This window comes from Lygodium microphyllum, chromosome 17 (genome assembly GCF_053477565.2).
Source record: "Lygodium microphyllum isolate KBCC chromosome 17, Lygodium_microphyllum_v1.1.10, whole genome shotgun sequence".
NCBI classification, from domain to species: domain Eukaryota; kingdom Viridiplantae; phylum Streptophyta; class Polypodiopsida; order Schizaeales; family Lygodiaceae; genus Lygodium; species Lygodium microphyllum.
Window position 1 is genome coordinate 75,682,851 of NC_141151.1, and position 12,065 is coordinate 75,694,915.

A 12,065-nucleotide genomic window follows, 5' to 3' on the forward strand; every position below is an offset into this window, starting at 1 on the left:
AGTACTACACAAGCCACCCAAGGTACTCAAGATAATGCAAAGGCTAGTCAAGCTACCACTAGAGCCACTACTACTATGATGTGCCCGACCGAGCCACTTCCTTGCTAGCACATTCTTAGTAGCCCATCAAGAGATATCCTAGACAATGCTATTTGGGATTCCATGAGATACCTTGAAGTTTGCTATCTAGGCTCGCTCGAGTCTACTTCATAGTGGAAGTTTTGGCCATTCCCACAAGGATCGACCTGAGTTTTAGGTTCCTATTATGGGTCAAATCTCCTGTTAATGGTCAGTTAATGCCAGTATTTCAAGTTCCCACTTCTTATAGGATTACTTGAACTAAAACGGACTTGCATTGCACTTGGTTCAAAGAGAATGGAAGAAAAGGGGAGTGCGGCATGTCAACCCTTCTGCCCATAGGGCAAAATCCCATTTCGGTTCCCGAAAATTATGTAAGTCGGGTTTCCTAATATCTAGTGATCTTTGGCTTACTTATTTATGAATGAAGTTTTTTCCCTTTGAGAAAAGCTCTCGGTTTACCGAGTCCACCCAACCGTAGGTCTGGACCCGTCAAGGATCCAGACCATCCTCCTGCTTCCCTCGATAAAGTATTTTTAATTACCTACCACTTTAGGTTCCCACTTTAGGTTCGACATATAAAAACAACTTCTTTGATTATCTCTTGACACAAATTCGTTACATGCCTTTATTTCACGACACAAAAATAGTGTAAAGCAATTCCTTCTCAATAGTTCCTTCAAGAAAAATTTCCCTATTTAATGGAGTTCCATGGATCTTTGTCCAACAATAATTTAAAATTCTTGGTTAGTTTTATTAAAAAAAGTATTTTTAACAATTTCATCTCAAGATTTTTTTAAATAAGAGAATTAGCATCCATGTTTATCAATTAGAGGTTCCACTAGTTCAATACAAATCAAAATTTTAACTCTTTTGGGAAGCGTAGTATTTTCCTTGCTTCCTATTCCCGATGCATCTCGTACAAACCCAAATTATTCCTTGGAATTTGTAGTTAAGAATTTCTTTAGGAATTTCATGCAAGAGATTTTTTTAAAAATCCTATTCTACAAAATGCAGTTTTTTCGTTACCAACCCATAGGATTATGATCTACTTGCTACCTTTAATATTTAAATTAAGAATCAAATATGGTACTTGGGGATTTATGATGAGTGCTTGGTTGATGGTATCCACATCTTCATTTGTAATCCTAGTACTTGCCATTCGGTTTGGTAGTGGTCACACCCACAGCATTATCAATAGCTCCCACTTCCCACGACCTTCATAATTTTCTTATTCGGGGCCATGGTCTTTAATCACGAGATTATAGAGAAGATTTCGCAATAGAGCTTTGGGTCATGACAAGTGGATTGATAGAGATGGAGATTATTAAAAATTGAGAGAAAATTGAGTAGAGTTTTGATTCTACAAGGAAGTGAAAGTAGAAGAGGTGGGATTGGATTGCAAGAGTCGGTGGAGTATTTCCTTATCTTCACGGCAAGAATTTCCTTCCTCACACTCCTCTTACCTCTCTCCCTATTGCTCTTCTCTCTGGGTTTAAGAAGAGTCTCTTCTCTTTGTTCTAACTGCCTCCCAACGGCTCCTCATGTCCCATATTTATACTTAAATTGAAGGGGAGGGGGTTTATAGGTTGTGGCCAAGAAGAGGAGTTCTTTGTCGAGGGCATCTTGCCAATCTAGCTATCTGGAAGCTTTCAAGATGCGATTTGATGCTGGTGATTTGATCTTTGAGGTCTAGAGAGGCTATTATAGATGCCATGACTGATTTACCTGGCTCTCGGGTGATCTTGCTCTAATCTAAGCCTCTTGTCGAACTAAGAAAAGGGGGAGATTGTTGGAGATCCAGCTATTTGGAAGCTTTCAAGATGCAATCTGATGCTGGTGATTTGATCTTTGAGGTCTAGAGAGGCTGCTAGAGATTCCATGACTAATTCGCCTAGCTCTCGAGTGATCTTCTCCAATCTAAGCCTCTTGTCAAACTGAGAAGTCTCACACTGAGATTGAGGAGGAGAATTTAGGTTTTTTCCCCTATTTATCAATTTCTCCCAATTTGGGAAGGATGCACCGTTTTTTTAAAACGAAAGAAGGGGGAGGGAGTGGTGGTGGCCAGATTTGTCGAATGCTTATTCACAATAATCTTTTTATTAAAGTTTAATGCTTTTTTTTTCTTTCTTTCTTTCTTTCTTAGTCTACCAAGTTTTAAATGTGCTTAGTCAATTTCTGACTTATGAGTCATGACTGGGTTGAAGGCCTAAAGCAACCTATCAAATTGATCAATCCCACCAATTCTCTGATTTTTTCACTTTGCTTCACCACTTGCTGGTCAAAAAATGGCTACCGAGTGGAGAAGATACAAAATTAGTATTTCTCTCTCCTCCCTCCTCTCTCCTCTTGTTGCCTGTTCACACACATGATTCTATGGAAGAAGGGGGTCGAGTTGGATGCAAGATACTGATGGAATGATGGTATCAAAGTGAAGGAGATCGTAGATCGAGCTGGGAATGAGCATCAACGGGCGGCCCAGAATGAGCGTCAGTGGCCTTCCAACCATGAAATACATGCCTCCAAAACCGGGTTTCTATGTGTAAGTAATAGATCCATTTATTTTATGATAGATGGTTGATGGAATTGTTTGTAAATAGTTGCCTTTGATTGATGATGCTGAAATTTATTAGAAATCTTGAAGAAAACTAAAAAATTTAGTCATTTAATAATTTATATCAAAACATGCAAAACCCGCAATTATGCGGTTTTCATAGAAATGATACATTTTGGGGGTTTTGTTGTGATTTTGGGGTTCATATGGATTAGAAAGGAATATAAAATCAATTCTCAATGATTGTGATTAGTCTCAATTTGTAAATTAGAAATATTATAATTTTTATCTAAATAAATGAAGAAAATAGTAAAAAAATAGAAAAATTTTAGTTTTTTCATTAGAAAATTAAGAAAAAATATGCTTTATATTCATGGATGTATGGCATTCTATCAACTTTTTTTTTAATAGCTTTTGATAAGCTTAAAACTGTCATCCAATCACACTGAGTATTTGTTGTGACTGCCATAGACTGAGGGATTTGGTAACGGGGACAAGAAGCCCAAGTTATAAGTATCCTTTGCCAAAGCTAATGCCACCATTAAGGTTGTTAATAGAGCGATGGAGAGGCCAAGACAAGCTTGAAGGAGTGCAGTAATATTTTGAAGCCAAAGTCTAGAAGGAAAACCCGCTCTTGACTTGTGCCTACAACACACCCTCCAGGCTTCTTCATCATGTGCTGATTGTTGTGGTAGATCTATGCTCTGTATGCATCTTCTTGGCTCCAAAGTGACAATGTGCTTGTCATCTAATTCAAATTCTGGACTACTTGATGGTGTTACTGTATGCACTCTACTGCTTGACTTGATACTTTGAAGGTTGAACCATTAGAAGAAGCAATTTTCCCATGCTTAAATAGAGCTTGCACAATTTAATGAAGCAAGCCTTTATGAGAATCTCCTCCAAGACTGTATTACTTATTTGTCCTATGAGCATCCTACTGAATCTCCTATGGGGTGTTTTCAAAAACCAGAGCAGAAGGAAGTTGTTGCCAATGCAATCAATGTAGCAATTCTGATGACTGATCCATGATTGGGAAGAGCCTTTGATGCTTGGAAGGCATTATGGGGTACATTTATGGAAGATCTCCCTTCTATGCCCATCTACACAAGTTGTGAGCTATTGAGAGCTGAATCTTCCCATCCCAAATTGAAGAATTTTCTTCTTCAAGCTCAAAGATTCCTCTCTTGGCTGAGCATTGCAACCATGGAGCTTATTGGAGCATAATGGAGCATCTTGGAGCACTCAAGAAAGGCTGAATCATTGTTTGATTGTCATCTTCATCAAGCATCATAAGGTACTTGGTTCTTGAACTCTTATTCTCTCAAATTCATCCTCTTGCTAAGCCATAACCAATTGCTTGAGAGAATGCAAGAGCTCAAGTAGGCATTATGAGATAAATTTGATGCTTGTCTATTGTCCAACTCTTCACAGTCATTTTGTCTCACTTTCATTGCATTGGGATGGATAAATTCATGTTGAAACTCATTGAGGATTATTACTTTTGCTTACCTTAACCAATTGAGTTGTTATTTCTTGACTGAGCCACTTGAATTTTTTCTTAAAAATCCATTGTATAAGGGTAAGTTAGCAGTGAGTCACTGCTTGGTAAGCCCTACCCTTGATCCCAATTTTCCATTCCATGCATTTCATGAAAATGTTCAATTCCTACTTCCAAATGCATCTCATGCTGGGTCTTTAATTAATAAATGTCTGCCATGTATATTCCAAGAGAGGAAAATCATGATGTCAGGCGAGGTGGAAAGACAAAAGAGGGGTGCCCCCCCTTGCCATCAAAGACCCCAAAGGGGTGCACAACCCGGCCTAGGGGAAACTTTTCCCACCTCCTCGTGATTCGAAGCCCTGAAGTTGCTTGTAGAGGTACTCTCTTTAAGAACCAAGATATTGACTTGGTACTACCGTATGAGATGTATTTGTTGATGTGGATGTATTATTAGCTGTAAATGTATGGGAAAATAATACTGATGATATATTTGCAGACATGAGAATACATATACATTCAATGGCAGTGAATACGATGCTTGGAATGTATGGGAGATGCCTATGCATGGGAAAATTATGCTAAGAGATGTTTATGACATGCTTAGTTCTGGAATAAGGTTGCAAATAGTGAATTTGGATGATTGGGAAATGTATTATGCCATGTGGGATGACCTTTCAGTCATGCATTGACAAGTTGATCCCTTGCAACCCTTTTCATGACCCCCACTGGGTGTTGTAAGCAATTTGCTAGCATTTACAGAAGTATACCTATTCCCGGGAACTAAGGTGTAGGTCTCGTAGAGTACCCACAAGTCCTACTAAGGTCCTTGATCAATTTTGGAGCTCTAGTTGGACCCTACAAGATACTTACATGTCAAAGAAGGCCTCCTACAAGTGTAGACAGGGTGCTCGACTACACAATACAACAATACTTTTACTATTACAAATTATTTTATATAAAACCTCAAACCACATGCTTATTCTCAGGGCATCATTGGCTTTGATTTGAATAAAAAACTAGGTCAATAGGAGCTTCCTAGCTCAAGTTACGGGTAGAACAGTGACAAGTGGTCTAACGGGACTACACCTAACCATGGCAAAAAGAAATAGGGGAAAAACCAAGGCCAATGAAGATGTTTAGCAACAAATCAAGGATGCATGAGACCTAAAACGGATTATGAGGAGTATCCCCATGGCATTGGAAGCCTAAGTTCTCTTAATGACACTCTATGTAGGCATGAGACAAGGCATAATCAAAGACATCAAGCTATTTCGGAAAGACAAGAGGCTATACTTGTAGGCATAGCAGCAAACACAAAAAATTGTGCTAAGATGATGAAGGAAATGCATCAAATGAGAACCAGCATGGACACACTTAATGCCAGTTTCTCTAAGTGGTTGGAGATTCAAGTAAAGGGAAAAGAGTAAGAAGATTGATCACATGTACATGCTGAAAGAACCACCTTCCCATCAGTTAATGAAAATTCTCATGGGCATCATGCACCCGATGCTTATGCTTATGGCCAACATGTATATGCTGATCGTACAGAGTATGATCTGCATGCATTTTTTGAAGATGGATAGCAACAACATGCAAATGAACATGAGAAATATGCAAGTACATTTAGACATCATGTTAATGCTTATAGATATGATGTACCATGTCATAATGCAGAGTATCACTCCATTGAACCTTGGCAGCAGAATGGCTATTATGGGCAACATGCTTATGCTTATGGTCATTCACATTTTCAGCAACATAGCCATGATTATACATGTGAACCTTCCTTAATTCAGTAGCCCAGTTCTTATGGACGTGACGATAATGGTCATGCTTATTAGTACTCTTCTAGGTTTGATTAGCACATCAAGTTCATAGCTACCATGGTATCCTATATCCCGATTATTTCATACCTCATTATCACCCAAATGTAATGATTAGTTCTTTTCAAGGTGTTCATGATGAAGAAGAGATCAATGAGCAAACTGAACAACAAGAATGGGATAATGAGAAACATGATTAACAAGAAGATGAGCAAGAAGACCAAGAAGATGTACAAGAAGGAAATAGTGAAGAGCAAGATGTACAAGTCGATGACATATTAGCTGATGAATCACATGAGGCACTCACAGATGTAGATGGTTATGCCGAAGGTTTTAGACTCTTGGAGAAACCTCATGATGATATTATTGAGCATCAATTTACACTTAATTAAGGTTTACAACAGCCATTGAATGCATTTGATAATGAGTACCTTGATCATAGTTATGATGATTGGTATATGTTTGATGATGATGTAATACATGATTTGGGCATACATGAATATGAAGATGGCATTGTGCTTCCCTATGATCCGGGAGATTATGGATGTGATTATGGACTAGATTATGGGGATACTGCCTTGTATCCATTTGATCCAGGTGGATTGGAGTATGTGGTTGATGGCCATTCTCTTCTCTTGGACAATCATTATGACAGAATACCTTTTGATCCAAGAGGTTAATGGATTGCTTGGGATCTCATTTAGACCAGCATCCATCTTGTAGGAAATTTCTTCTTTTTGGTAGGCTCTTTTGGCATCATGTCAAACCCTGACGTTGGTGGTTCTACTGTCTAGCATTGAGTGGAATATCAATCGCAGGCCAATTTGCACCATTTGTAATTTGCACCATCAATTCTACCTACACACATGATCATGCTTCCCATGACCATAAGGCAATTGAAGCCACAATCAATCTGTCTCCAGCTCAGAGACAAGACATCAAATATGAAGAAAACCTCATCAAAGGAGAATGTGCATGCATCCCGTTTTTTTGCAGAAGCTATATCTTGCTACAAAAATGGTTTTTGAAGGAACAACTCATTTATCTTGACTGTTTTGATATGGTCTACAACTTCGCAGAAGAAAGTTTTTTCAATTTCCTCATAGATTTTGAGATATTCGGTATAGACCCGTGCATATTGGCTATTTACTGCAGTTTACAGCAAGTGATTCCAAGGCACTGGTGGCTTTTATCCTAACAATGTATATGCCCTTATTATCATGCATTTGAGCATGGTATTGGAGTGTTAAATGCACAATTTGGAGCTTATTTGCAGGTGGAAACAGTGAACTGGTTGGCTGTCCTGAATTTGGAAACAATATACCTACAAGGTTGAAGTATCTGTGATGCTGCTAGTGACAAATGCTTGGATCATACCACTTGAGTGGTAGATTCTTTTTGGGATATTGTGAGTGCTGAAAGTCTAAAGTTTGGACTGATTTGTTGCTGGTTATACCATGGTATTGACTGGTTATTGTCTGCAGGAAGGATACTTATCATCTTCACTTGATATATATGCAATATATTCTGATCGGTTGGACATGTATCAACTTTTGCATAGAGAGGCAACTGAACGAGATGTTTTGGGGATTTTTTGAGGTTTGAATACTCTTGTTTTAATAGAGAAAATACTACTGGTTATAGTAGTGGGCTGGTTATATTTGGTAATGCTACTTGCATATAGTACAAACATTGATACTTGTATGGATATATTTTGTTGATGGGATGTTTTGCCAGTACCATAGAATGTTTTGAATTGATTTGAGCTTGGTTTATGCTCAGTTTGTTGGTTATAGCAGTGGGCTAGTTGTATTTGGCACTGCTACTTGCGTATAGTACAAACATTGATACTTGTATGGATATAGTTTGTTGCTGGGATGTTTTGCCACTACCATAGAATGTTTTGAACTGATTTGAGCTTGGTTTATGCTCAGTTGAATGTGTTTTTTCATTGTTGGAATACAGTTTATAGCAAGCAGGTTGTCAGAAAAACTGTCTTGAATAGTAGGAAACTGGTCTTGAACTATAAGAAAAGGAGTCAGATACTTACATGTTGTATACATCGTTGAATACCTAAGCTGCAACTATGGCAAATGCTCAAGGCAATGACAATATCACTGAAATTGTGGGAGAAAGGTTGGATAACAAAAATTTTGCTTTATGGAAGTTTCGTATGAAGAATTTTTTGGTTGGCAGAGGTTATTGGGACTTATGTACAGGTGATGAGGTTGAACCTAAAATGCACAAAAGGAAAATGGATCATAAGCTATGGACTGAGAGAGCATGCAAGGTGTTACATGGGTTTTCCTTATGTATATCAGATGCTATAGTTATACAGATTACTGGATGTAGTTCCCTAAAGGATGCATGGGACATACACATGAAGAATTATGAAAATGTAACACATGCAAGAGAGATTCAACTAAAGCAATAGTTCGATAACATGTCTAGGAATGGCAGAAGCATTCAAGCCTACACTACAAAGATCAAGAACATAGTGGATCAGCTTGCCAGCATTGGATCATACCATGCTAAAATATTGAGAATGCATGCTATGGAGGATCACTGAAGAGTAGATAGACAATCATAATGAAGCATAAGCATTGACAAAGAAGAACAACTAATATTATCCAATCATAATGCAAGTACAACTGATGAGAATGACTAATTGAATGAGTGTGGGGATGAGTGCCTTTTATAGGCTTACAGTAGTGGTATTGGTAGGTGGAGAAAAGCGGAAAGGGACCATGGTAATCACCAACCATGGTTTTAATAAACCATGAATACATGACCTAGTCTAAGGCTTTATTTGTAGTATGTTTATTTTCCTTTTTTGTTCCATACAAAGAGGCTATAGTGGATGTGATTGCACATATCTCAGTAGAAGCTTATTTGCTTATGTTTGGATATGCTTATTGGATTCAGGCTATGTCTTGGATGTACATTGATGTAGTGACTCTCGAGGATTGACATAAAGCTTGGATTTTCTCTCAAATCATTGGTTGAGCTTGAGCTCACCTTGCATAGCATTTGGATCTTCATCTTTGATGTACTTATGGCATGTACTTTACTTATGTCTGACTAATCTTGACATGCTTGGCCTATGCCACTACTACATGCCCGTTACATGGTTTGGAGTTGGATGCCACTGAGCCTTGATTTGGCTCAACATTTGATTTCTCAGAGCTTACTTTGTCTATTTCTCAACTTGCGAGAGTTACATTTTGGATGTACTTCATGTCTATGGATGCTATATATGGATGCTACACAACCTATATGCTCATGAGGTCTTATTGATGCTTGATCTTGGATCTTCTGGCACTGGTACTATCATATGCCCTTGTTGAGCTTCTTTGTTTGATATTTACAGCTTTTGTGCTAGTGGGAGCATCTTGATACTCTTGATAGACATTGAGCAGGTGGTTTATGCTACTTGAGCATTTGGATACTTGAGACTGGGATCTTCACTTGGATGTTGCATTGTTGATATACCATGGTCCTCATAGATGTATTTGGACTGATTTGGGCTTTGCACTTCTTGAGCATACACCTATTTGTGTCAGGTCTTGCCATTGTTGTGTACACTTCACCCTATTACACAGGGGGCATGCCGGCTTACTAACAGATTCATTTGACATGCTTGGGTATTTTCTCGATGTCCGTAGTATGACTGTCACATGTTGATTTATGCCCGCTTGATACTAGTTATGCTTTGACAGTCTGTGGTTGACTTGGTGCATTCATTTTGCCTACAGTTTACTCTCATTGTACCTAGCTGTAAGTTATTGCAGCAAGCAACTATACATGGAGTAACATGGAATTTTTATGCTAAATCATCCTGATTTTATGTACTTTTGATGGTACTTGGTGGGCAACATAATTAGCTATCAGTTCGTGGTCATTTTTCCTTGGTTTTTGGTGGTATTTTGGCTATTTACAATAGAAAACAAGTAGTTTTGAACTATCTACACCATTTTGGACTATAGTATGGCATCTTCTTCCACTGATAGTGCTGTCTTCAACATCATTAAGCTTGATGGTACGAATTATTCCTATTGGAAGATCCAAGTTTGGTAGGTATTGGTGTAGAAATCTCAGATCAAGCCACTAAGAATGCATGGCGAGCAGCCTGAAAATATGACTGACTGACGACAAATGGGATGATCTTGATGAGTTATGCAAGTCCACCCTCATCTTGTCTCTCACTGAACAAGTGCATTAAAATGTGGTTGAGGAACCACAGAGTTCTTGGCAGCTTTGGGATAAAATTAACCTCTATGACAAGAAAAGTCCAACAAGTCTAATGTATGGCTGAAGTAGATTATGGACCTGCACATGAAGGAGAATATGACAATGTCTACTCATTTGATCTAGTTCCATGCTATTCTCAAGAACTTGACTTTCCAAGGCATTACCTTTAATGATGAGGTTACTCCATTGTTTTTGCTTAGGATTCTGAGTGAGTCATTGGATGTATTCCACACTACCTTATGTGCTCCTGCCACTATTCTTAACTTTCCCAATGTAGAGAGTGCTCTTCTACAGGAAGAGATCAATCGTAAGAACTTGGATCCCTCTCGTATGTCGCATGCTTTCACTGTTAGAGGCAGAGATGGTAATGTAAAGAATGACTATGGTTATGGCTGTGGCAAAGACTTGCAGAAGTCTAGGTCTAAGTTGTGTGGTAAGTCGCATAACAAGTTTTGTGGAAGAAATGCTAATGTGACATGTCATCATTGTAGAAAAAAGGGTCGCATATGCCCATATTATCATGAGTTGCGCAATGAGAAGCACAAAGATAAGGGGAAAGAAAAAGTACATGAAAGTAAAAGGTGAGAAGGATCAAAGCTTGCACGCGAGAGTTATGGCGGGAGAGCAAAAGCAAGAAAGAGAGAGACAAGAAATGGGAACTCCAACAACCACAATGAGTGGCTGGGCCTTCCTTTATTCAAACTGTCACTAAAAGAATAAATAATAAGTGACTGTGATGGGTGCCTGCCACTTGTAGTGTGCAGTGGCGGGCATTGTCGAGTTTTTATTGCTTTCAATAAAGAAAAATACATAAAAACCATGCCTTACACCTATCAATGTATGCAAAATTTTAAACAGTACGAAGTAGGGGGTTGTTGAGTGGTTGAATTACGTTAAATTCTCATGTTTTATGGTGCATATCATATAGATTCTGCAGTTGTTAAAAATTAAAAGGGCATAGTAGCATGAGGAATCTCAGTCTAAGCAATGAAGCATTCATGTAGAAAAGGAAAATCATGAAAAGAGTTGTCTTTGCACTTTTATGTTGTTGATTTTCAATTGATATTAGCACAATGGTCATATTCACACTTGCATTGATGCACCACATGGTATCATATCCTAGATGCATAGCACATGTTTGTATAACTGATGACCCGACGCATTGAGAATGTGAGGTATCCCAAGCCGTAGGGCTAGATATCCAGTTCCTTGGGAGTTATTTGGTGAGGTTTATATATTACCTCCTAGTTCATTTAATCAAAAGAGTGGACTTTGTTTCAAATGTGTTTTATGTTCACGACACATCTTGGGACCAATCCCCGAGGTGTAGGAGAGCCGTAGTGGAGTCACTGTGATTAACCAAGAGGTGCTTCCTGTGTGTGTGTGTAACACCAGCATGTTTCGGGACTCCCTTTGAGGATTGGGGAAAGAAGTATTTATTGGACTACAAAAACATACAAACGCAAAGTCTCAAATGCTCTTGGCCACCGCGAGGTTGTGTGGGGCGGTTTTAGGTGAGTAGTAGAGGCTTGGCTAGCACCTTAGAGCTAGTGTTGAGCTCGTTTCAGATCCTAACATAGGACTGAACTAAGGCTAAAACTCATGCTTCAACTCTATCATACATCCACATACATAAATCTTATTTTTCCATATTTTTATGATTCGAATAACCTAATTTTTTCTTATTTATTTATTAAAAATTACAAATAATTACTAGTTTTTTTGTTTTAAAAAATTACTCTTATAAAAAATCATTTTCTTAGCATGTTTCATTTCATAGGAACAACAACTATACGCCAAAAATCCAAAAATCACATATTTCTCCTTAAACCGTCTAGTCTCGAGTTTTGTGTGT